The following is a 25,720-nucleotide window of genomic DNA, read 5'->3' on the forward strand; positions in this document are numbered from 1 at the left end:
ACGAGGCGGCCAGGCGGGAACCACTGGCATCCGTTTATTGGTAAATACGTCATTATGGCCTACTTGATTGCCCTCCGTAACCATTTTCATTACCTTGCTCCATCTTACAAGTCCTATTCATGTCACTGTTCCCATGATTCACTCTTAATTACGTTGTCATTCAGGATGGAGGTAATCCAAGTTAACCGAATTAAATATTACCCATACAATGATGTCTTATATTTTTCTATCGACCTCCAGGGGGGGGGGGGATCGATATCGACCACTGTCTTAAACGATGACTTCTAAGGCCGGAACAGGCCATGCTAGGCCTAAATTCTTAATGTGCATGATGATGATGTTGGAGAGGTTCTACAGAAAAGTGGAAGATCAGGGGAGAACCAGAGGTCATCCCTGGAAACTGTATAAAGAGGGTGTGAGAAGCAGGTTTTTTGCATGCAAAGTTGTGAATGATTGGAATGCCTCGCCTGAGAGTGTGATGTCTGCAGAGAATTTGAGTGTGTTTAAAGCACAGCATGATGAGTTATGTGTATGATCAAAGAATCTCCTAGAGGAGTCAAAGACTCCTCTAGGACAGTGCTTCCCAAACTTCTGGATGTCAGGGCCCCCTTTGCAAAAATTAAAATATTTCACGGCCCCCTTCGAAAAAAATCGTAATAGAGAGATATATTATTATAATATTTATTGTATTTATATTCAATACAAAATATGCACAGCGAATATTGCAAAAATCAAATGCAAATATTACATTTTTTGCCTCTTACCGTTTGGTTCTGAAGAGGATGCGGGCTGTTCTGGTAAAATATGAAATACTGTCCTTTTTTTGAGTCTGTTTCTGCTTCTTCTGATTGTTCGCAGGAATTTTTTTTTTTTTTTTTTTTTTTTTTTTTTTTATCAGCCACTTATCCATCTCAGGGTTAAATTTTTTAACGTAGAATAGATCAAATAATATCACCACTTACCGATACTGGCACACCACAGACTGATAACATGAAATTAGTGAATATTACCTGAATAAGGGAATCCCCGGACCAGGAACATTTTTCTCTTTTGTGACTTTTCTCCCTTTACGGTAATTAAGCCTAACGCGAAACAGACAGCAAAGACAGGTTATTAAAACATGCATATGATTGGTGCGGTATTAACAAAAGATTGCGCAACCCAAAGATAAAAGCATAGCTGACAATTGAGTTGAAATGCTAACTCTCTTCAACCGAATTCCATATGTGAAACTGCCATAACATTCATTATATATATATATATATATATATATATAATGAATATATACTTAGTTTTAACACGTTCAGTTGAATTTTATTGCTGCCTTGGGAAATCGAACTCACACACATCTAATTAATTCTAGTAGTAAGACTTATACGTTGGTTAGACATAACTGATAATTAATTTACGGAATTGACAACGCATATAAAGTAAATTAATTAAAGATAACTTTAATGAATCACTTCTATATTTCGACAATGTCACATTGCCATCTTCGGGAACATAAAGATATGGTATGTGCACTAAGGAACTAACAAAGCAAATGAGGAAGAAAATAAGAACTAATTTTGTTCCTAAAGTCCTAATGGTGCCCTCTTGCGGGCAAATTTGGTAGTCTTGGCAGTTGGGCTGAAGTTCTCAAAATGAAAGTCTCCCAAATTTGGGGAAGTTTCATGCACCCAAATTTGTTGAGGTTAGGAACGTTTTTTAGAGCTGCTGAAGATTCTTTGAATAGTCTTTCGTATTTAAACTTGCTGCGATGGATTATTTTTGTCTTCTTCCAACGAATTTTATGGTGGGTATCTAAGGCATGGTCTGCCAGCCCAGAGCGACTGTACTGGTGAAACCAGATGTAGTCTTGGTGTTCTGAAATCCTGATATTTGTTGTTCTGCCTGTTTGGCCAAAGTAGGATAATTTGCAGCTGCAAGGGACCTGGTATACACCAGGTAGGTCTAGGGGAAGGGGTTGGTCTTTGGTAGAGCGGATAAGGGATGCCAACTTTTTATATGGTCTGTAACAGGAAGTAAGGTCATATTTTTTGAGGATATTAGTTATTTTTTCAGAGGTGCCCTGGATGTAGGGGATAGTGATAGACTTGGTGTAGTCTTTATTGTGGAGGGGGGGGGAGGGGGGTTGTGGTTTATAGGTTTTAGTATTTTTTGGATTTTTTTGGGGTTGTAGCCATTGGCTAAGAAAGTGTTGAGGATGTGGTTTACTTCCATAGTCAGGGCCTTGTCATCTGAGCAGATTAATTTTGCCCTGTTATATAGTGTTTTTATCACCCCATATTGTTGTGAGGGGGGGGGGGGGGAAATTGCTGGTGAATGTATCTGCCAGTGTGGGTGGGTTTTCTGTAAACAGAGAAAACCAAAGATCCATCAAGCTGGTGGGTGATTAAAGTGTCTAGGAAGGGGAGGGTGTTGTTTTCCTCTTTTTCTAAGGTGAACTGGACTCTGGGATGTTGGTTGTTTAAGTGTGTTAGGAAGGAGTTGAGTGTATCTGAGCCATGTGGCCAAATAGCAAACACATCATCCACATAACGAAGCCAAATAGTGGGTTTTTGTGGGGCGGAGTTTAAGGCTTTCTCTTCAAATATCTCCATAAAGAAATTGGCCAAGGGTGGGGAAAGTGGTGAACCCATGGCTGTCCCCTCTATCTGTTTGTAGAACTTTCCTTGCCAAACGAAATAGCCTGAGTTCATTGTGAACTGAAATAGGGCTGAGATATCGAGAGGAAACTTGGCTTGGATGAGCTCAAAGGTTTCTTTGAGTGGGACATTAGTGAATAGGGAGGAGACGTCAAAACTGACCATTATGTCAGTGTGTTGGAGTGTGAGGTTTTCTATACTGGCTTTAAAGTGGGCCGAGTTTTTTATGTGTGATGGTGTGTTGCCAGTGTAGTGTGTGAGCGTTTTGGCTAAATGTTTGGCTAATTTATATGTGGGGGGATCAATGCCATCAACTATGGGACGTAATGGCACATTTTGTTTATGTATTTTTGGGAGTCCAGCCCAAAAATCCAAAAAATACTAAAACCTATAAACCACAACCCCCCTCCCCCCCCTCCACAATAAAGACTACACCAAGTCCATCACTATCCCCTACATCCAGGGCACCTCTGAAAAAATAACTAATATCCTCAAAAAATATGACCTTACTTCCTGTTACAGACCATATAAAAAGTTGGCATCCCTTATCCGCTCTACCAAAGACCAACCACTTCCCCTAGACCTACCTGGTGTATACCAGGTCCCTTGCAGCTGCAAATTGTCCTACTTTGGCCAAACAGGCAGAACAACAAATATCAGGATTTCAGAACACCAAGACTACATCCGGTTTCACCAGTACAGTCGCTCTGGGCTGGCAGACCATGCCTTAGATACCCACCATAAAATTCGTTGGAAGAAGACAAAAATAATCCATCGCAGCAAGTTTAAATATGAAAGACTATTCAAAGAATCTTCAGCAGCTCTAAAAAACGTTCCTAACCTCAACAAATTTGGGTGCATGAAACTGCCCCAAATTTGGGAGACTTTCATTTTGAGAACTTCAGCCCAACTGCCAAGACTACCAAATTTGCCCGCAAGAGGGCACCATTAGGACTTTAGGAACAAAATTAGTTCTTATTTTCTTCCTCATTTGCTTTGTTAGTTCCTTAGTGCACATACCATATCTTTATGTTCCCGAAGATGGCAATGTGACATTGCCGAAATATAGAAGTGATTCATTAAGGTTATCTTTAATTAATTTACTTTATATGCGTTGTCAATTATATAAATTAATTACCAGACACATCTAATTAATAACAATCGTTTTTAGTTAGCTACTGTGTTGGCCCATGCAACATATGGTTTTGTTTCAGTCTATACAGCATAATTTCTGTATGAGGGGACATGTGATTCATTAATTAGTGTGTTTTTATCCCAGTTGTCTCTAATTGAACTATTTGTTCAGAAATATATTACACAGACTGCTCATACCTTATTCACTGGCATAATAAAAGTACTTGTTTTTATTGCCTCTGCAGTATAGTGACTGTTAAGGAGGGTGTGTTGTTTACCACTGCAAGCGAGTTACTATCTCCCCACATGAACTTGTTTAAGCTTTTTTTCTTGTGTGAAGTATATGCGAAACTTTTATTGGTAACAGAAAACTAGCTCGGATGACAGTGATAATATAAAACGAGTTTTGATATGTATATAAAGTCAATATTAACAGTCCCTGATTAAGAACGCTTGAAAGGGACAGGAAAATTTGGAGCTTCCCAGGAGAGCATGCGAAGTAAATACAATTAACCACTGCTTTGAAATGAAACATATGAATAAGCAATATTTACTAATATTCATTAAGCGGCGAAATACGCAGGAAGCAAAGTTTGTGAACCAACACCAATGTGTGCATTTTTCAATTAAAATATAAAAAATAACAAAAAAGAAATAATAAAAGTTAAATACGTTTCTATTAAAATAAAAAAATCTACTTAGTCTTAAAACATTTTAAATTTGTTTTCATTATTTCACGGCCCCCCTCAACAAAACCTAAGGCCCCAAGGGGGCCGCGGCCCACAGTTTGGGAGGCGCTGCTCTAGGAGGTTCTTTGTGAGAAAAGTGGAGAAAAATCTCCACCTTTCTCACTTCTCCTAAGGACAAGCTTCCACATCTTAATTATCCAGGTGTCTACCAGATTCCTTGCTCTTGTGGATTATCTTATTTCAGACAAACAGGAAGATCTGCCTCTGTTTGACTAGAAGAACACCAGTCTTACATTCAGTACCTTAAACATGAATAGTCTGGACTTGCAGAACATGCCATCTTAACGACATAGAGTTCATTGGAAAAAGACAAGAGTCCTTCACAAAAGATCTGGAAATGTGGAGTTTATGGTTAAGAATTGTATAAGCAATATGGGTTAGTGAAAAAAAAAGGAAGGGTGATTTTAATTATGGAAGTATAGTTCAAGAAAAAAAAATGAAAGAGTTTGGGAATAGGAACCAAAACCATGGAAATTCAGTGGCAAGCCCTGAAGAAAACACTGATTGATTCAGCGAGAGAGGCATGTGGTGAGGTTTGTCTGCAAGGATAGAAAAATCAGCACTCCATGATAGATACAGGAAGTTAAAGAAGCATTGAAGGAAAAGAAGAAAAAATGTAAAAGTTCCTAGCAATAAGTCAGCTTGTGCTCTTAGAGAATACAGAGGCAAATGTAAGAAAGCTAAACAGTGTGTAAAACTAGCTAAACAAAAGTCATGGAAGGACTATGGTAAGAACATAGAAAATAAATATCAAGAAGTGGCAAGATATTCTGGAAGTTGTTGAAAAAGCTCAGAAATGGAGGAAAGAGTGCTGTAAAAGGAATTAGAGATGACATGAAAACTGGAGAAAAAGATATCCTTGAAGTATGGAGCAATTACTTTGAAAAATTGCTAAATGAAACAATCAGTGACAGCACAGTGGTAAAAAACACTGACCAGGCATGCAGTCAGGAATACATATCCATACTTGAAGTAGAAAAAGCCATCAAAAGCCTGAAATGTGGAAAGGCAATTGGAGTTGATGATATTCGACCAGAAATACTCGAGGTATAAAAGTCAAACAGTGGCTGCACTGCATAGTTCAGAAGGCCTAGACAGAGGGACATATTCCAGATGATTGGAGTAGAGCTCCCAACAGTACCCATATATAAATAGGGAAATAAAACTGAATGTGAGAATTACAGAGGTATTTCTCTACTGAATGTTCCTAGTAAGATTTTTGACAGTACTTGAGAAACGGTTGAGAAGGACTGTGGAAGAGAAGCATGTCAAAGAACAAGCTGGATTCAGGCCAAATAGAGGCTGTCAGGATCAGATTTTCACTTTATGACAAATAGTTGAGAATTCACAGGAATATGACAAAGATCTGTATTGAAATTTTGTATATCTGGAAAAAGCATATAAAAAGGTGCCAAGGGAGAAGCTATTCAAAACGCTACAGTTGTATGGCATTACTGGGATATTATATCAAGCAATACTAACTCTTTATTTGAGTTGTAAGCCAGCAGTTAGAATTGAAGGAAGTACAGGAAGATTTAACATTAAACAATTATTTAATGTTAAATCTGGTGTCAGACAAGGATGTACATTATCCTCTCTGTTATTCATTATCTATATGGATCGCATTTTGAAGGATAGTGGTATTAAACCTGATATCAAAATGCGATCCATATAGATAATGAATAACAATTTTCCGACATGTAATAATAAACAATTCATCCCACAAGACAGACTTCTGCAGCTTTTTCCACTTAAGTAAGGTTGCTATTTGTAGGGAGTCTCCTCCACCATCTCTTTTTTTGGCTGCCCATGCTTCCTCCTCCCCCTGGCACATCCACCTGCATGACCTTTCTTCCCACATACTCTTCCTCCCTCCTCATCGAATGGGCAAACCATCTCATCTTTGCTCCTAAATTTGTAACTTTCACCATTCCCCTTACATAGTCATTTCTCAAACGATCCTTTCTAGTCACACTGCACATCCACTTAAGCATTCTCATCTCCGCTACCTCCATCCTACTGATATTATTTTTCCTCAGGGCCACAGTTTCCATAGCATACGTCATAGGTGGTCTCAGCCAAAATCCAAAAATCTACCAAAATCTACTGTCCTGTAGATTTTGGCTTTTAGATTGATCGGCACCCTCTTATTGCACAGCACTCCAGCTATCTCTCTCCAGTTTCTCCATCCTGCTTGTATCCTGCATCCCACTTCCTTCTCAGCCTCACCATCCTCTTTCATTGTTGAACCTAAGTATCTAACGTCACTGACCTTCCTGATGACATTTCCTTCCAGCTCCTGTTCTGTCATCCACTTTGCAACACACATATTCTGTCTTACTTCTGCTCAGTCTCATACCTCTCTCTTCCAGTACTTTCCTCCAACTTTCCAGTTTAGCTGCCATTTCTTCTCTTGATTCTGCACACAGCAGGATGTCATCTGCATACAACATAGTCGTCTCTCACCTCCTCCGTCACCACCTCCATCATAATATTAAACAGGAATGGACTTAATGCTGACCCTTGATGCAAGCCAACTGTCACTGGAAAACTTTCTGTCTCTCCCAGACTGGTCCGAACTCTTGTCTTCACATTTCTGTACATCTCCTGCACCAGCCCGAGATATTTCTCCAGTACCTTCTTCTCCCTCAGATAACTCCGACTTCTTGCCTTGGCACTCTATCATACGCTTTCTCTAGATCAATAAATACCAGATGTAGCTCCCGTTGCTTCTCTTGAAACTTTTCCATCATCTGTCGTAACCCAAAGATAGCATCTGTCATTGATTGACCAGGAATGAAGCCAAATTGCTCCTTTGCAATCTCCACCTCCTTCCTCAGTCTTCCATCAAGAACCCTCTCTAGGATCCAGATTTTTCATTTATGTTGATATTTTTTCACATACTTTTATGTATATATATATATATATACATAAAAGTGTATGTATATATATATATATATATACAGGGTGTTCGGGATAAATTTGACAGTTTCGTAAGGAAAAAGAAAATCTTCTTTGTATCTATTAAATTTAATGAATTGACAAAAAAACATTACAGGCAGAGTTAATTACAATACTATCAACAAGATTTACTCAAAATAACCACCATTAGCATCGATCACAGCTTCAATTCTGCTTCGGAACCTCGAACAAGCTGATGCTACAGTCTCCCTGGGAAGGGCCGCAAAAACTGTTTTAATTTTATCCATTAACTGGGCTTTTGTATTACTGGAAGTGCGATTGGTGTCTTTTTCAACTGCGCTCCATACAAAATAATCCATGGGGTTAAGGTCTGGGGAGTTTGGAGGCCAAACATTTGGACTGGTGAAGTCGTAGAAATTTTCAGACAACCATTTTTGACTTTTCCCAGAGGTGTGGCAAGGGGCCGAATCCTGCTGCCATACATACGGCCTACCATTGGCTACCCTTGTTATCCAGGGCTTGACTACAGTTAGCAACTCCACGAACAAAGCCCGAATTCCAATGCCAGGGTTCTTCAACACCTGTTCCTGCAGATTTGCGAGGAATTCTGCTGTACGAACGCAATCAGATCGTCTGCTAGGGATCTTTCTTCTTGCTACATCCTCGTAGTCACCATTGCAAGTCTCTAGTTCATGCCTGATTGTTTTTACTGTATTCAGGGAGCATTGGGCAGCAGTCGTAATATCCTTATTTTGATGGCGGGCACGAATCATCATGATACAAGTTATTCTCTTCCATGATTCAGGTGGGTTCCAGCTATCCATCCTTTCTGACATCTTGTATATGAATGAAGAAGGGTCCAAACTTTTAAATGAAGAGAAGTGTGTGTTAATACATGTAACTTATGGAAAAATATAATTAATTATAAATATGTCAAATTTATCCCGAACACCCTGTATATACATACACTTTTTTTTTCACAAAAAAAAAGTGTATGTATATATATATATATATATATATATATATATATATATATATACATATATAATACATGAAGGCATGTGAGTTACAAATGTGTAGAAATGAAGCGATATATAATAGAAACATACATTATTAAAAAGAGATTTTATGGAATACATCAAAAGAAAATTTTCAGTACGTGACTAAGACAGGAGAGAACAAGGGATCACCCCTGGAAACTATCTAAGAATGTGAATAGCTTGTAAGGACTAGATTTTTTGCTTGAAGGCAAGTGGAATAGGTTGCCAGAAACTATCATGAGTGTTTTGTTGTGAACAGTTTTAAGGAGACATGAGATAATTCTTATTTAGGCTTATATGCTGGGTTGAATTTGTTAGAAGTTTAATGGGGTGAAAACAGCAGTCTTCATGGAGTATAGTATAAAACACACACACAAAACAACTCAAGGTGAAACTCCTTACACACAAGATAATGTATGGGAAATCAACTTTATTCCTCTGTAATTCTTACAGTCTTGTGCATCCCCTTTACTCTTGTAGATGGGGACAAGAGTACTTTTCCTCCATTCCTCAGGTATAATTTCCTGTTGACAAAATTTTATTAACAGATCCCACAGCAGGTCAATTCCCTCTTCCCTTAGTGTCTTCCATGTCTCCACTGGGATCCTGTCAGGGACCACCGATTTTCCATTCTTCATCCTCTTTATGGCCTCCTTCACTTCCACTCTAATAATGTTCTGTACCATCCCCTCATAAGGCTCCTCATCTTCTCTGCGAGTCCTTGCATTTTCTTCATTCAAAAGCCCTTCAAAGTATATTCTCCAGCTGTTTCTTATATATACACATCCCTCTTTAATACCCTTCCTCCAGTCTTTGATCTGTCTCACATGCATGATGTCCTTTGATGCCTTATTTCTACATTTTGCCAATCGATAAATCTTTCTCTGTCCTTTTGTTTCTAATTGATCATAAAGGTCTTGATATGCCATTGCCTTCGCCTGTGCAACAACTCTATTGGCTTCTCGCTTTTTCTCTCTGTCCTCTTCCACTCTTGACTCGTCCCACTTCTGCTTTGCCTTCCTTTTAGCAGTCACTGCTTCCTGTACATTATTATTATCATTTCACAAGACAGAGTGATTACCCTATTATCGGAATGGATTCTTCTTCTGACATGCGCAGAAGTGTCCAAGGGTCTTGCATCTGTGAGCATACAGTATGTGAAATTATAATGCTGGTGATTATGAAAAGCTTAGGAGATAGCTTGGAGCTATAGCATGGAATGAGGTGTAAAGCAGGTGGGATATAAGTTCTGCATAAGAACTGACTGAAAGATATTTAACATCAGATGTTGAGTTTTTTCACTTGGTTATAATATAAATATAGATACTAAGAAATTATATTCCTCGTTTCATCCTTTATACAAGTGTAAACAAACAAAGTTTGCACTTGAAGTAATTTCATGACAAGGCTACTTGTATAGAGAAGCTACTGATTCACATCAATTACCTTAGCATCTCAATACAATGCACATATCCTTATGGACAAATATAATACTATGCATTATGTGAAGAGCCACTACCTAGACTAGTTTCAACCTTTATGATGAGCCCTCAATAATAGCCTTCCCATAATGCATAGCATTATACTTGCCCATAAGGATAAGTGCATTGCATCATGGGATACTAAGGCAATTGATGTGAAGTCATTAGCCTCTATATACAAGTCGTGAAGATACTTCATGCACAAACTTTGTTTACTAACGCATGGATAAAGGATGAAACCAGAAATATAATTTCTTGACATTATTAATTTATATTCAACAACGTTGTTTTGTGAATGTATTCTGAAGGTCAAAAGACTGAATAAAGTAGGTATCAAATGGATGAATAAAAGGATTAAGCATGAAATTTGGAAGAAGAGGATACTGCACAAGATGAATAATGGTAGCAATCAATTCCACGAGGAGTATAGAGGGGAAGGTGACTCAGTTGGTAAGAACAGCAAAACTATGCAGAAATTACCAAATCAGGCCATGAAAAACCCTAGTTTTTCAGATAAGTGGCAAGTAGAAGGAAAATGATTATGGTAAAATGATGTTAATGGATGAAAATGGTAGAATAGTAACTGCTGCGGAAGACATTCTTGAGGTATTCGGTGAACAATTTATAAGGATGTTTCATCCTCATCGGGGTGAAATCATGAAAAACTCGAGTATAGAGGACATAGGAGAGGATGATGATAATCTTGATGGCAATAACGTAATAGCATTCGATGACATATCATCACGTGTCTTAAGGGAATGTTCCAGAGAATTGGCAGTTGCATTAGCATGCCTGTTTAATAAGTCTTAAAACAGCACTGGTTCCAAGAAAGTGGAAAGAAGGTAAAATTGTTCCATTGAATAAAGGTGGTGATAAGGCTGCGGTTAAGACAAAGGTGTTGGATAAGAGAGAGAGATGCATATACAGTAGTATACTTAGATTTTGCAAACGCTTTTGATAGGCTGCCACATATAATGCTGTTACATAAATGGAAATGGACAGAAATGAATAACAGACTAGTGAGTTGGATCAGTGACTGACTGTCACACATGTATCAGAAAGTTGTATATGGGGAGGCAGTATCCTGAAAGAGGAGAGTCGCTAGTGGTGTGCCATATGGATCTGTAGTGGGTCATTGTTGATTAATTTGTATATTAATGATATTGGGATGGGATTTGTGATATGCAGCCCTTTGCAGATGATGCAAAATTGGAGAGCAATGTAGAGGCAAACAAATGGTATGAATGTTCAAGGAAGACTTAAATAGATTGTATGAATGGGTAAGTGGAACTCAGTTCAATTTTGCAAAGTGTAAGGTTTTAAAATTTGATACGCAATAATGGGATGCAAAGTATACACATGGTGGGGAAACTTTAAAGGAGGTAGAGGAGATGAGAGATCTGGGAGGGGTGGTGAACAAGGACCTGAAATTCAGGGATCACAATAGTGAATCCACACCGCAGGAAGACAGGTGATGTGTTTGCTAGAGTCCAAAAGGGACTCTGGGAAAACCATCAACCATTCCCAATACAAAATGATACCTTCTTAATTGGAGGAAATAGCAACTAGAAAGGTAGACCCACTAGGCAGTAGATGCAGTGTGAAGTGTTGGCTGAACATTCTATAGTGAATCCAAAAGGCATTCTTTTGCTATGTTGTGAGTAAAAAGAAAAATATTTATAGAAAGCTAATTTTCAATCCTGCTGGAGAGTTCTTTTACTTCAGCATGACTGTATATTATTATTATTATTATTATTCAGGCTTCCAAGGAGTCAAAAGACTCATCGAGGGAGGTCCTTCCTAAGACAAAGTCTGACAAGACTCATCGAGGGGAGGTCCCCCCCCCCCCGAGAAACACAAAGTCTATCATACCACTCTTTAAACTCGCTGACCGTTCTCGCTCCCACCACTCCATCAGGCAATGCATTCCACGGTTCAACCACCCTCCACACAAAGAAACCACTCCTTACCCTCTTGCTCACAGTTTCCTTTCGTAACTTCCAGGGATGGCCTCTTGTCATCACTCCTTCCCGCTGTTCAACCAAGCGAAAGAATTCCCCAGTGTCAACCCTGTAACCACCTCTCCTACTTCTATCCATCAAACTCTACAGTCCACATTCTCTCAGCCGATCCTCATAACTATCCTTGTACAGTCCTGAAACCATCTTTGTCATCCGTCTTTGTATCCTTTCCACAGTTAATTTATCCCCTTCAAATCCTGGGGACCAAATCTGAGAACAATAGTCCAAGTGGGGTCTGATTAGAGACTTATACAACAGAATGATAACCCTCTTATCTCTGCAGGTCAGTTTCCTTCTCATAATAGCAGCAATCCTCTGTGTTACCTTCACCACATTTGCAATATGTCCCCTAAACTTCTGGGGTTGTTGACTGATAGAAACCTGATCTCTTGTCTCCCCTACTTCCTCCAGTATAACTCCTCCCATAGAGTATGCAGCATCCCATCGATGTTTCCCAAACCTAAAGACCTTACAATTTGCTGCATTAAACTGACACCCCCATTCATTTGCCCATCTATCTAGCTTATTTAAATCCTCTTGCAAGGCTACCACATCTGCACTATTACTAATAATCCTTCTCAGCTTCGCATCATCCGCAAACAACTGAATATCCCCCCTGCAATCCACTGGCTATGTCATTGATATAAAGGTTAAACAATATAGGTCCTGAGTACTGAGCCCTGTGGGACCCCACTTGTAACCCTCTGCCTCCTGGAAACTGCTCCACCATACACAACTCTCTGATACCTACCAGACAGCCAATTCTGAATCCAGTTGACCAATCTGACATCCAGACCCATGTGCTGCAACTTAAATATCAGCTTATCATGTGGCACCCTGTCAAATGCCTTCGCCAAGTCTAAGAAAATTGCAGTATATGCCTTTCTCTCATCTAATGTTCTTGAAACTTTATTATAAAAGGCTAGCATATTGCTAAAACAAGAGTGTCCTTTCACAAATCCATGTTGATTCTCACAGATAACATTACCCTCATCTGCCCAATGCTGTATACGGTCCCTCACTACTTTCTCCAAGATCTTAACAACTACTGATGACACACAGACTCGCCTATAATTAGACACTTCCAGTCTGTTACCACCCTTATGCAATGGCACTATCTTACCTTCCTTCCATTCCCTGGGCACCTTTGCCAAAGCCAGACTTTCATTGAAAAGCCACGTTAAAGGCACTGTCAATTCCCTAGCACATTCTCTCAAAACTCGTATTGAAATACCATCCAGTCCCGAAGCTTTACTGACATCCAGAGTACTCAGTATCTGAAACATACTCTCCTCCTGTACCTCCAGACCTCGAACCAGTCCTATCCCTCTAGCATTAAAACTGACTCCTCTAGGATGAAATACTCCAATAAAGTGTTCATTGAACAATTCCACTATGTCCTCTGCATCAGTCACTCTATTCCCATTTTTATCCCACAATATCATTCTTTCACGGTCATTTCTCCTCCTACTGGCCACATAGCTAAAAAATTCCCTAGGATTTTCTTTGGATCTTAGGGCCAATCTCCTCTCATATTCCAGTTTCGCTTTCCTTACCACACTAGTCACTCTTCTGGCCTGTGTCTTATATTCCTCATGCATCTCTTCACCTGTCTCCTTATATCTCTTCCATAGCCTCTTTTTCGCATGCAATTCCTGTTTAATATTGTTTGTCATCCACTTTACTCCAAATTGCGTCCTCTTCTTCACTCGTGGCATACAACTTACCATTGCTGATAACAAATATTCTTTCACAATTTCCCACGCACTAGTGATATCCCGGCCTTCCAATTCCTGCCTCCATGAAACTTCCCGAAGTTGATGTCTAAGACTATTATAATCACCTGCCTTATAATTCCACATAAGTTCCCGTCTCTTTGATACTCCTGCATGTCTATTCATTTTCCAAGTCAACACCATATGGTCACTCTCTCCAACTGGTGGGAGAGACATCAACTCAGTTATTATCAACTCTTCTGATGCTATAACCAAATCCAAAACTTTTGAACCTCTTGTTCCCTCTGTTAAATGTTGCCTAAGACATTTGTCCCTCAAGAATTCTAGAAATTCCATTCTCCTATTGCTACATGCATCTTCCTACATGCATATATAATTGGAAAGTCACTACACAGGCCAGTTTTGACCTTTACATCTCATCAGTGGTAATCAGATCTACAAGAGATACGGGTGAATTAATACAAAAGTCATATTTCCCATATACAAGTAGTAAAAAGGTGTAACACCTTATTATTAAAATTCCCTGGATTAGAGATGAAGAAATTTAATTTGAAACCAAGTGAAAAGAATGTTCTACGTTATATCTAATCCAGAAAATTTTAATATAAATTACTACTGTATATTGGAAATACATGCTTTCTGCATTAATTCAAGCTTAGTATCTCTTCTGGGTAAGGCTCCCACTGATGATATTTAATAGTGTTTGTCTTTCTGGGAAGTAGAGTCTCTACTTGGTGGTAGGTTTTTGCCCGTCACTGAGTTTCCTGTCCTGGAGTGATTCAGGAGTAATGAGTTTAGTAGTGATCCAGTAGGGTCACTCAGTGCGATTTAGAGTGATTTTATAGATCACTCAATTTTTGGACAGGTATCCCCACAGCCTCCATAATGGTGTGGGTTTATCCAAACACATATCCAAAAGGATATGTGCTTTGCATTATGGGATACTTAGACAATTGATGTGAAGTCATCAGCCTTTATATACAAGTCACCTAGTCATGAAGATACTTCACGTGCAAGCTTTGTTTGCTTACATTTGGATAAAGTGCTGGTGGTTTTTCCCTTCAGTCATTTCTGATCCTAGTGACTTTGTAGCCATTGCCCACCTGGTGAGATTTTTTACAGGGTAGTTCATTATTGCTACCCCACATCCCCAATTTTTATCCAGGCTCAGGACCCAGATAAAAATTGGGTATATGGCTGGGACGTATTCATGACCGTAATCTGTGTGTTCACAGGGCCAGTTTGCCTGTTCTGGGGGATGAAAAACCCGAGTTTCTGGGCAGAAAAAAAACTATCTCCGTATAAGACTGGCTAACTCACCTTTCATCAAAAAAGACCAAATAAAGGTTCCTCACATCACTGATGGGAATTGAACCTAGATCTTTCCAACCAAAGGGCTTCGTCTATATTGACTGAGCTATGGAGGATCATTGGATAAAGTACTAAGCAAGAATTTAATTTCTTGACAAGTTTGATTTAATTTGTGACCAAGTTAAAGAACTTTTTACAGAGATTACATTTCTCTAGATTTTAGGCTTTTTTTTTTTTTTTTTTGAGAATAGTCAGTACAATATCCAACCAATTAAACATTGGTATCCAAATATAAATAACATAAATGTTAATTATATTCGAATCTGATGTATATAAATAAACATAAAATACCACATCCACTATTCACACTATACACTGATGACATTAGGGTATAGAAGCTTGCAGTCCAAAGTAATACTGCTTTGGGTACAATAAAATATAATAGTAATATCCATTCTGACTACTAAAATAATTAACATTAGAAAAGTAATTAAATACAATTGCTTCAGAAGGTTTGCGATTATGGCATCTCCTACTGGATGCTGATGCCCCCTTTCTATTTGCAGTAAGTGTAATATAGGATATTTATGAAATGAAATATCAAAATACCCACAGAAAGAAAAAGATACACCAATTGACGATTAAAACTACTATTATTTTAATGGCTAATTATAGCCTACTTTCGTTCTTTCGTTTAGATTAAAACGACACTGAAAAAATCACTCGTACTATTTGGTATGTCTAAGAATACAATAAAACAAACTGCTTGATCTATGATATACACATACCAAACATTACGCAAAAAAAGTTATTATCATCGCAACACATGTACACTATTATTGAACAATAGCTGGGTACAGCAGAAGCACTGTAGTTTCTCACTGCACGAAATTAATCAATAAAAAGCATACGGATTTCGGCAGATAGATAAATGGTACAGTATAAAGTAATAACTTTAACGCGTTTTTTTTCCGTATCATAATGCTAACTTTCTAAACGTATGCTACATTCAAATGGAAAATAAAAATGAATACATAAATAAATCAACTACAAACGTTTTGCAAATTACTTTCAAATACGATTCGTAATCTATTTTCGCAAAAAAACAATAACCATCGGCATAAGTATAATAAAACAAGCAAATTCAATGGTAAATATTCTTTTTATTATTCATTAATATAATTTATTACTATTATTTATTTTCGGAAATGGGTAGATTTCTGATAGTATGCATAACATACCTTTAGTTGCTAGTCTGGAAACACGAGCCAAACTGATTACAATGAGCGTCTTACCATCACTAATGTTACCTAGGTGCTGTTCACAAAACAAATATGATATGATATAAATATTCACTGTTCACACATTTTCATGGAAAGTCACCAAAACATACCACAGTTTTCACAAAATAATTGAATGTTTTTTTTTTGGGGGGGGGGGATTAATAAATAATCGCTTATGTGAGTTATATAAAAAAAATCCACTAACGCCTTTTATTTCCAGAATAGGGAGTACTATCAGAAATCTCTCCATTTCCGAAAATAAATAATAGTAATAAATTATTATTATTATTATTATTATTATTATTATTATTATTATTATTATTATTATTATTATTATTATTATTATTATTATTATTATTATTATTATTATTATTTCGGGCGACTCCAGGAATCCTTAGACTCATCGAGGGAGGCCCTAAACATCATGTCTACACAACTATGCGATTACATTCTCACAGTATCTATCATACTTTGTCTTGTACTCGTTCACAGTAATAGCACCAACAACAGACTCTGGCAGCTTATTCCACTCATTTACCACTCTAAAAGTAAAGAACCCAGCTCTAACACCCTGCTAACCACACTCTTGCCCAGCTTCCATAGGTGTCCCCTAGTTCTCCCACCACCAGTCCTGATCTCAAAAATATCCTCTGAATTAATCCTATAGAATCCCTTTAGCAATTTGAATGTCTCAATCATATCTCCCCTTTTCTGCCTATCAACTAGCTTCTGCAACCCACAAATCTTCAACCTGTTCTCATATGGTTCATTCCATAGACCTGTTATCATCTTAGTCACTCGCCTCTGGATCCTCTCCAGCTCCTCCCCATCAAGAAGGAACCGAGGTGACCAAATCTAGGCACAGTAGTCGAGATGAGGTCTTATCAAGGCTCGGTACAGAGGTACAATAACTTGCTTGTCTCTGCTCGTCAAGGTATTTTTCAACAACCAAGTGAGTTGATGAGCTGATTTAGCGACTTTTGCAATGTGCCCCCTAAACTTCATCTCCCTATCCACCAACACTCCCAAGTCCCTGGCCTCATCAATCTCTTGGAGTACAGTTCCACCAATGTGGTAGGCTGCTGCTAATCTTTTCACCCCAAAATGCATAACCTTACATTTTGTCACATTAAATTGACATCCATTCTCCTTAGCCCAGAACTGCAATCTATCTAAGTCATCCTGCAAGACTTTGACATCTTCTGCATTCACTATTGCCCTATCCAACTTTGCGTCATCAGCGAACAAATGAATTGTTCCACTTTGATCCTTCCCTATATCGTTAACGAACAGATTAAACAGCAGTGGTCCAAGAACAGAACCCTGCGGCACACCACTAGTCACAGGCCGTCTTTTGGACTCTACTCCTGAATAAACTACTCTTTGATATCTCTCCATCAACCAACCACCTATCCATCTCACCAATCCTATATACATTCCCATATGTTGTAGTTTACGGATTAGTATTCCATGTGGTATCCTGTCAAACGCCTTTGTCAGGTCCAGCAGTATCACTGTAAACCCATTTCCCTTATCCAGCTCAGCAGTCACCTTGTTATAAAACTTGAGCAAGTTACTGAAGCATGATCTACCCTTCACAAAGCCATGCTGTCCCCTGTACAGTATCTCGTTTTCATCAATCCATTCCTGTATTTTCCCATGACTACTTTCTCTAAGACCTTGACAATGACTCCTGATATGCTGATCGGTCGGGAATTTGCAACCGTAGTCTTGGATCCTCCTTTATGCAGTGAAACTATTTTCCCCTCTTTCCACACCTTCGGGACTAAACCAGACCTGCGACTCAGATTAAACAACATGGACAAGGGCACTGATAATTCTTTAGTCACTTCACGCAAGACCCGTGCCGGTATACCATCCAATCCCACAGATGTGCTCACATTAAGGTTCTGTAATAGACTATTCACCTCCACTTCATTCATCACTATTCCCGTATAAACTAATGGTTCCTTCATTTTTTTCAATGTCACCACCTGGATGATATGCTTTTGCAAAGTGCACACTCAGTAACTCCACTATAACGACTGATTCAGTGACATCCTTACCATCGTCAATCCTTTAAATCATTTTGCCATGTACAGTTTTTTTTCTTGCTTACAGCATATTGAAAGAACTGTTTGGGATTCTCTTTTGCTTGCAAAGCTAGTTTCCTTTTATAATCCGCTTTTGCTTTTTTTACCACACTCGTTACCTTTCTGGCCTGCACTTTATACCGTTCGTGTGCCTGCAGGTCACCCCTTTGTTTAAATTCCCTCCACAGTTGTTTCTTTTTTTGCAGCTCAAGCTTAGTGGTGTTATTCATCCATTTAACCCCTACTTGTTTTACTATTCGGACCCTAGGTATACAATCAGCCATTACCTCCTGTAAATCCTCCTTGACCACTTCCCATGCTCTATCGACGTCCAGCCCTTGCAGTTGTACATGCCATGGCACTGATCCAAGCAATCTCCTAAGTTTGTGATACTTGCCAGCACTGTAATTCCACATATACCCTGTCTTAATCGAAAATTCCACACCTTTAGCCACTTCCCAGGTCAAGACCTTATGATCACTCTCACCAATAGGTGGCAACATGGTCATATTCATTACAGTCAAATTCTCAGATGCTATTACCAGGTCAAGCACTCTCACACCCCTAGTATTTTCAATTACATGCTGTCTCAGATAGTTATCCCTTAATAATTGGATAAAATCCTTTTCCTTCCTCACATGTGTCCTCTCCTCCTTCCAATCAATGTTACCATAGTTGAAATACCCCATAATAATTACCCTCCTTCCGCTCATTTCATCAATTTCCATATGCATACTATCTCCACCATCTATTCCATCACCTGGTCTATAGCAGCACCCAACTGTATATTTTATTCTGCCAGTCTCAGTCTCACACCAAATAGCCTCAAATGAGCTCCTTTCACTATCCTGCGATGCAACTTCAATTCTCCTTGGCTGCAGTTCATCAGTTATCATCAATAATACCCCTCCCCCCATTTTATTCTCTCTGTCCCTCCTAAACACACTATAACCTATAACCTACACATTCTATCCCATTAACTATATCATCTTCCGTCAGCCATGTTTCACTAATGCCAATAACCTGTGGCCAGGAAGAGCCAATCAAGGCCAAAAATTCTTCCTTCTTGTTCCTAATACTCCTGGCATTAGTATACATGAAATGCCGTGATCCCTTAGTCCCAACCCTATATTAATGCGTTATTCTAAATGACCCATTCCCATTTTTTGTCCTTAGTGCTGGCTCGGGTACATTATATACATTCTTACACTCATCTGTCTCACTGATGTCTGCATATCCATTCTCCCCCCTCCTTGGTAGTTCCAGTTTCCCTGGTTTTGCACATCCATTTTCACTTCATTCAGCAACACTCTTTCCAGTCTCCGCACACCAAATCCATTCAAATGCAGGCCATTCATTTTGTATAAGTCCTTTCGCCCTTCAAACTCATTCCACACGTCCACGAATTCCACACCACACCGTCTGCATAACCTGCGCATAATGTCATTTGCGATTATGGCCCTCCTCCTAAACTCCTCTCTGTCATACCGCGGAAACAGACTAACCATTCTAACTCTGTCACTCTTTTCTTTCGCTACCTTTAACAATACTTTCAAGTCCTCTCTCATAAATAATTTATCACCTTTCAATTCATTCGTACCCGCCACAATTATTAATTCTTTCACCCTCTGTTTTTGCACTCTAATACTCTCACTTACATCCTTAAATTTCGCACCCGGTAAGTATCATTTAGATTATATTAATGAATAAAAATATATTAATTATATTAATGAATAATAAAAAGAAGGCAGGGGCGTTAAATACCGTTATTAAATCACTCTATTTTATTTAAATATAAAGAGCCAATATGCTTCATTTCGGCGATATAAACATTATTCAAATTAAGGTAATATTAAATCCCACATTGTTTTAAAACCGCATAAGAAACTCAAAGATTGGAATCAGAGAGTTTCATGCCGAATATAGTAAACTATAAAAGTATCGGCGGCCACTAGCGTGAGCTTATGCAAGTAGTCCTAGTACGTAGTACAATCTCAGGCAACTTGTTGCAAAGGTGAGGAAAGTTTTGATCGGTATACCCTTTGGTATCTATTTGGTCTAGCTACTCACTGATGAAGCCTCAAAAAAGGCTAAAAACCTGTCTGGGTAGTGACCTCCCACCATAATGTAATAACAGCATACATTTCCTAGGAAATATGTTTTTACATTATGGAAAATACCAAGATTAGCGATCAGAACTTTCCCCACCTTTGCAACGAGTTGCCTGAGATTGTACTACTAGGACTACTTGCATTAGCTCACGGAAGTGGCCGCCGATACTTTTATAGTTTACTATATTCGGCATGAAACCCTCTGATTCCCAACTTTGAGTTTCTTATTCGGGTTTAAAACAATGTGGGATTTAATATCCCCTTAATTTGAACTCTATTTTATTCCTTTCAAGCTCAACAGGAAAAGCATTTCCTCTTTGCATATACTGTAGTTCATATATTTGAAAGAGATTATCAACATAGATATTATGTATGCAGTTAACACACTGCAATTATCTATTCGAGGAGTTCAATACAAAGTGCTAAATGGATATTAGTAATGTTATAAACTAAAATGATAAGGATAGTGAAAGGATAAGTAGATTAAGGCGTATTGAGGTAGTCTAATCTTATCCACTTCGAAGCTAAAATTAGCTTTTAAGATGAAAGTAGAATTAGTATACTCTATTTATATTGTTTACAACGTTTCATAAACTGAAAGCAACGTTTGGTGTTGTAATTCTGTGATTTCTTTAGTGAACGTGAGTATTATCTGCTATACTACATATGCTTATATAGCTTCCACCATTCGTGTTTTAGTGTTCTGTAAATGCTTATGATTTAAATGTTGTGGTAGGTTATCAAGTAGAGTGGGTATGAGATGTTCTCTCACAGGTGAGTTTTGTGAGTTGTTGAAGCGTCAAGTTCTTTAAAGAGTTGTGGTGTGTCGTATTATGCGACGCAGTCTCAGTTGATAGGTGTTGTTGAAATAATTACATAGTAATGTTACTTAGTATTTCAGGTTATTAATGCTCCATGAATTTGGAAATCGCCATAAGGGTGTGAGTTATTGGTTGGTATATATTAAGTCTCTCCAAAGCACTGTTGAAAGTTTTTTTTTTCAATTGTAGGTGAGTTAGCCTATCTCATAGGGAGGTAGCAGGGTATTTTCTCCTGGAAATTCGGATTTTTCACCTCACATACAGACAAATCGGCCTTCAGGACACACACAATTTACATACAAAAAATACCAGTGGTGGTGCTGCTGGTGCTGGTGGGAAGTAGATAGCGGTGGTATAGATGATGGTTACAGATGGAAGTGGTGGAGACGAAGTGTTCTAGAGTAGGTGCCATCCCTCAATGAGTAATTGGACTCCTTGGAATTGTCACGAAATTAAAAAAATCAGCTAACGCTTTTTATTCCGTTTATAGGGAATAGGCGAGGCCTTTATACCTTATCTAGCTTTTGAAGACTGAGTGGGCAGTTAAATCTCCACCAATAGCCAATCAGAGATAGCTGACCCATGTCTATCACTAATTATAGGCGGCCACTGATGAAGAGACCGGCAAACAAATGCTGCCATCTCTTGGTACTAACCCTAACAGGATATATTAGTGTCTGAAATAATGTGGATACTACGGTCGATTTTCTTGAGTTTACGGGACGAAAAACCCGAGTTTCTGAGAGGAAAACCCATTTTCCCATGCTAGAGATCGACTAAATCGGGAACCGGTCGAAGATAGGCTTAGAAAAAGTTCTTTCAGTCGGCGACTAGACTTGAATCTAAGTCTAACTTTGAGCGACCAAGTGCAGAGGACTCAAGCGTCACTTCCACTGAGCTACACAGGCTCTGGTAAAATACATAGCATCATTCAAATCCCTCTCGATATCATTAAGACACGAGTTAAACAAGACGGGCCAAAAGAGATCCTGGAGTATACAACATAAGTAAATTTCTCCTTTTCTGAAATCGCTCCTCCATACACAGTTTGGTGATACTTATCAGAGAGCTAATCTCTTATCGAATGTATTAATCTACTGTCCACCCCCCCCCTCCTTTCCAGTTTAATCACCAGCTTACATGTGGAAATATATCAGAGACTATTATGAAATCTAAATATATCATTTCACCTTCATTCAATGCATTGCTCACCTTGTTGTAATGAATAACCAGAGTACTAAAACACAATATTCGTTTAGTAAACGTATGTTCGCTGTTTAAGATAATGCTGCCGTTATCAACCCAGTTCTGAATCTGGAACCTGATTAACTTCTTTAATACCCACAACTCCAGACACACAGAATGACCTATAATTCCAAACTTTAGTTTTATCACCACCCTCATAAAGGGAAATGACTTTACAATCTTTCTACTCTTTCTGAACTCGGCCCAGTGCGAGACGCATGTTAAAAAGGTGTTGTTAATTCCCTGCACCATTCCGTCAAAACACATGGTGTTATCTCATCACGACCCAAATCATTATTAACTTCGAGTTTACCCAATTCTTCCTACATCTCCTCGTTACTTACCATGGTTACCTCTTTCTTCTTACTGTATTCATTTGCATGGTGTTACATTCAAATGAAATGCAGTTTTATGAAATGCTTTTATGAAATGCTCATTAAACCTCTCAACTATATCTTCTGCATTTGTTATCATTTTCTCCAGGCAGTATCATCTTTCTATCATCATTCTTTCTTCTACAGGATACGTATCGAAAAAACTCCATGAGAATCACTTTAACCCTGTGAGCTATTCACCCACTGCCCTTTTCCTAATTTCATCAAACGAAACAAATCGTGTTATCATTTTCACTTGAGATATGCAATTTTCCATTGCTGCTAATGAATACCTGTGCACTGCTGACATCTCTCCCTTGCAATTCTTCTAACCATTGAACTACCCCAAGCTGGTCTCTAAAACTATTATAGTCACCTATATTTTTTATTCCACAAAATTCATTCCTTCTTGATACTTTATGCTTGTTCATTCTCTAAGTCAAGACTACATTTTCTTTCTTCTCAACTGAGGAAAACATGAGATGTGACATTTCAGTTACAATATCACCCTTTGATGTTATGACAAAATGCAAAATTCTTGATTCTTGAGTTCTCTATTACGTTGGTACAATATTTTTCGATCGAGAATCACAGAAATTCTCTCCCCTTACTATTATATTTTGTTTTCTCTGCCCAATTTATATACTGCTATAGTCAAAAATTTGCATAATGATCATTGGTTTTACACCTGCCAAACATACAGGGTGTCATAAATAAAGTGGAGATATTTAGAGCTCTGTAGCGAAAAATGTACAAAAAACTGGACGAATTCAACCAAACTTGGTGTAAGTACATTCTGCAACATCGGGATTTTGACTTATAGAAACAAAAAAATACAACATTCTGCCACCAGTGGACAATTGGCGTTGAGTCTCGTAATATTTGCATAATCTCACTATTTCTACTGACGAGTTGGTGGATAAAAGAAGACCGAAACTGATTCGCTTCATTCTGATAAAACTGAAGAGCTATGGATGTCACCTTACGGAAACTTGCGTTACTAATCACACTTTACTATTAACAACGTGGTAACGCTAATACCGGGCGTCGAGACTTCCGATGCTTGAAAGATAGGATAAAAGGTCCAATGACAATAACAAATCTTAGAAAAACGATTTTACAATTTGAAAATAGCGAATCTTTAGCAGTGAGGCCAGGACGAGGGCGCAAATAGATTATTCCTCAACAAATTGATGAAGTTTCAACTGACGTCGTGGAACATAATAAATAATTCACAGGGCCCAGCAGTGCTAGAGCAATATCAAGGCAACTGGACATGTCATACTCAAGTGTTTGGAAAATCCTGCTTCAAATGCTGAGGTTTTTCCACTACAAGAACTCTCATACTCAAGCTTTGGAGCATATTGATGCAAAAACTTGACAGCAGTTTGCCCTGACCTTCTTAGCTCGATTGAATAATGTATAGCCGTGGAAGATCTTGTGGAGTGCAGAGGCACATTTTTATCTGAATTGTAGTGTTAGCACACACTTTTGTGTGCTAATACTACAGTTCACTGTTCGATCAGACCGTCTTACACTCACTGAAAGACACGGTATGGTGTGGTTTCAGTGTATGGTTTATTATCGGTCCGTACTTTTTCGAAGAACTTCACCCGACAGGACCAATGACTTGTACCGTCTCTGCTGTTAGGTATCGAGAGATTTCGCGCAACTTTGCCGTTCCGCAACTGCAGCAGTGATGATATTTTCACTCTACCATATTCATGTAGGACGGATCACCACCTCAGATTGGATTGCCGGTACAGCGAATGTTACGAAAACACTTTACAGAACACAGAGTGATTAGTCATGCATTCCCGACAACATGGCCACCTCGTTCGCCTGATCTCTACCCTGTGACTTTTAATGATGGAGTCGTCTGAAACGCGTGGTGTATGAAAGATGTTCCTAATTTGGAAATCTTCAAACACAGAATAAGGCAGCATGTGAAGCAAATTAATACAGATCTGTTACGTTCTGCTATAGAAAAAGTAATTCACAGAATGCAGTTCTTAGAACACCAGAAAGAAGGAAATATGGAACTTCATCTGTAAGTTATACGAACACTAAAATTGATTTCTTGTATCTCTTCTAGCCATTACTGTTTAATTGATCCAAAAGCACTCGTTATAGCGCTAAATGTACCCTAGTGACAGAATTTTATACTATTTTTAACTTCTGTAAAGAAAAATCCCATGTTCCAGAATGTACTTCACCAGGTTTGGTTGAATTCCATCCAATACATTTTTTGCTACAGGGCTCTGAACATCTCATCTTTAATTATGCCCACCCTGTATTTGCTTACAAATTCTGGCTCTTCTTCTTTTGGTTCCATGGCCAATGGCAACATCCCACAATATATCCTGCACTGTCCGTCTTCGTCTCACAGCATTCACTCTCAAAACTATAAAATTCTCAAATTCTCTATAAGACAATGCAATAATTTTTGGACAGGTTGAGGCTATCGTTGTCACAGATTTCTTCCCTTTTTTTATCGATAATTTGGTCATTTGAATAAAGAAATTCTTCCGTAGCTCAGTCGGTATAGACAAAGCCCTTTGGTCGGAAATACCTGGGTTCGATTCCCGACTATGATCTGAAGACGGGAATTTATCTCGTCTCTAAAGATTTATTTAGAGACGAGATAGAAGAAAAAACCCTCTATGAGACCGGGTAATTCACTAAACGTGAGTTACCCGGTCTCATAGAGGGTTTTTTTCACCCGGAAATTTCGGGTTTTCTTCCCTCAGA

General features: G+C 38.5%; 1 protein-coding gene across 3 annotated transcripts in view; it reads right to left on the minus strand.

The window, feature by feature from the left end:
- The window catches only part of LOC150107043 (uncharacterized), a 312,429-nt gene that overhangs the window by 271,371 nt on the left and 15,338 nt on the right, over positions 1-25,720 (minus strand). For 2 of the 3 annotated variants that reach the window (XM_090393401.1, XM_090393399.1), the window contains exon 1: positions 16,284-16,334. The exons of the other annotated variant lie outside the window; for it this stretch is intronic. The gene's annotated coding sequence lies outside the window, so the exon portion shown is untranslated. Of the gene's footprint in view, positions 1-16,283; positions 16,335-25,720 lie in introns of those variants that run through there. 3 annotated transcript variants of the gene reach the window in all.

The sequence above is a fragment of the Typopeltis vanoorti genome, chromosome 5 (assembly GCF_054136105.1).
Source record: "Typopeltis vanoorti isolate ZY-2024b chromosome 5, IOZ_Tvanoo_1.0, whole genome shotgun sequence".
In the NCBI taxonomy this organism is placed as follows: domain Eukaryota; kingdom Metazoa; phylum Arthropoda; class Arachnida; order Uropygi; family Thelyphonidae; genus Typopeltis; species Typopeltis vanoorti.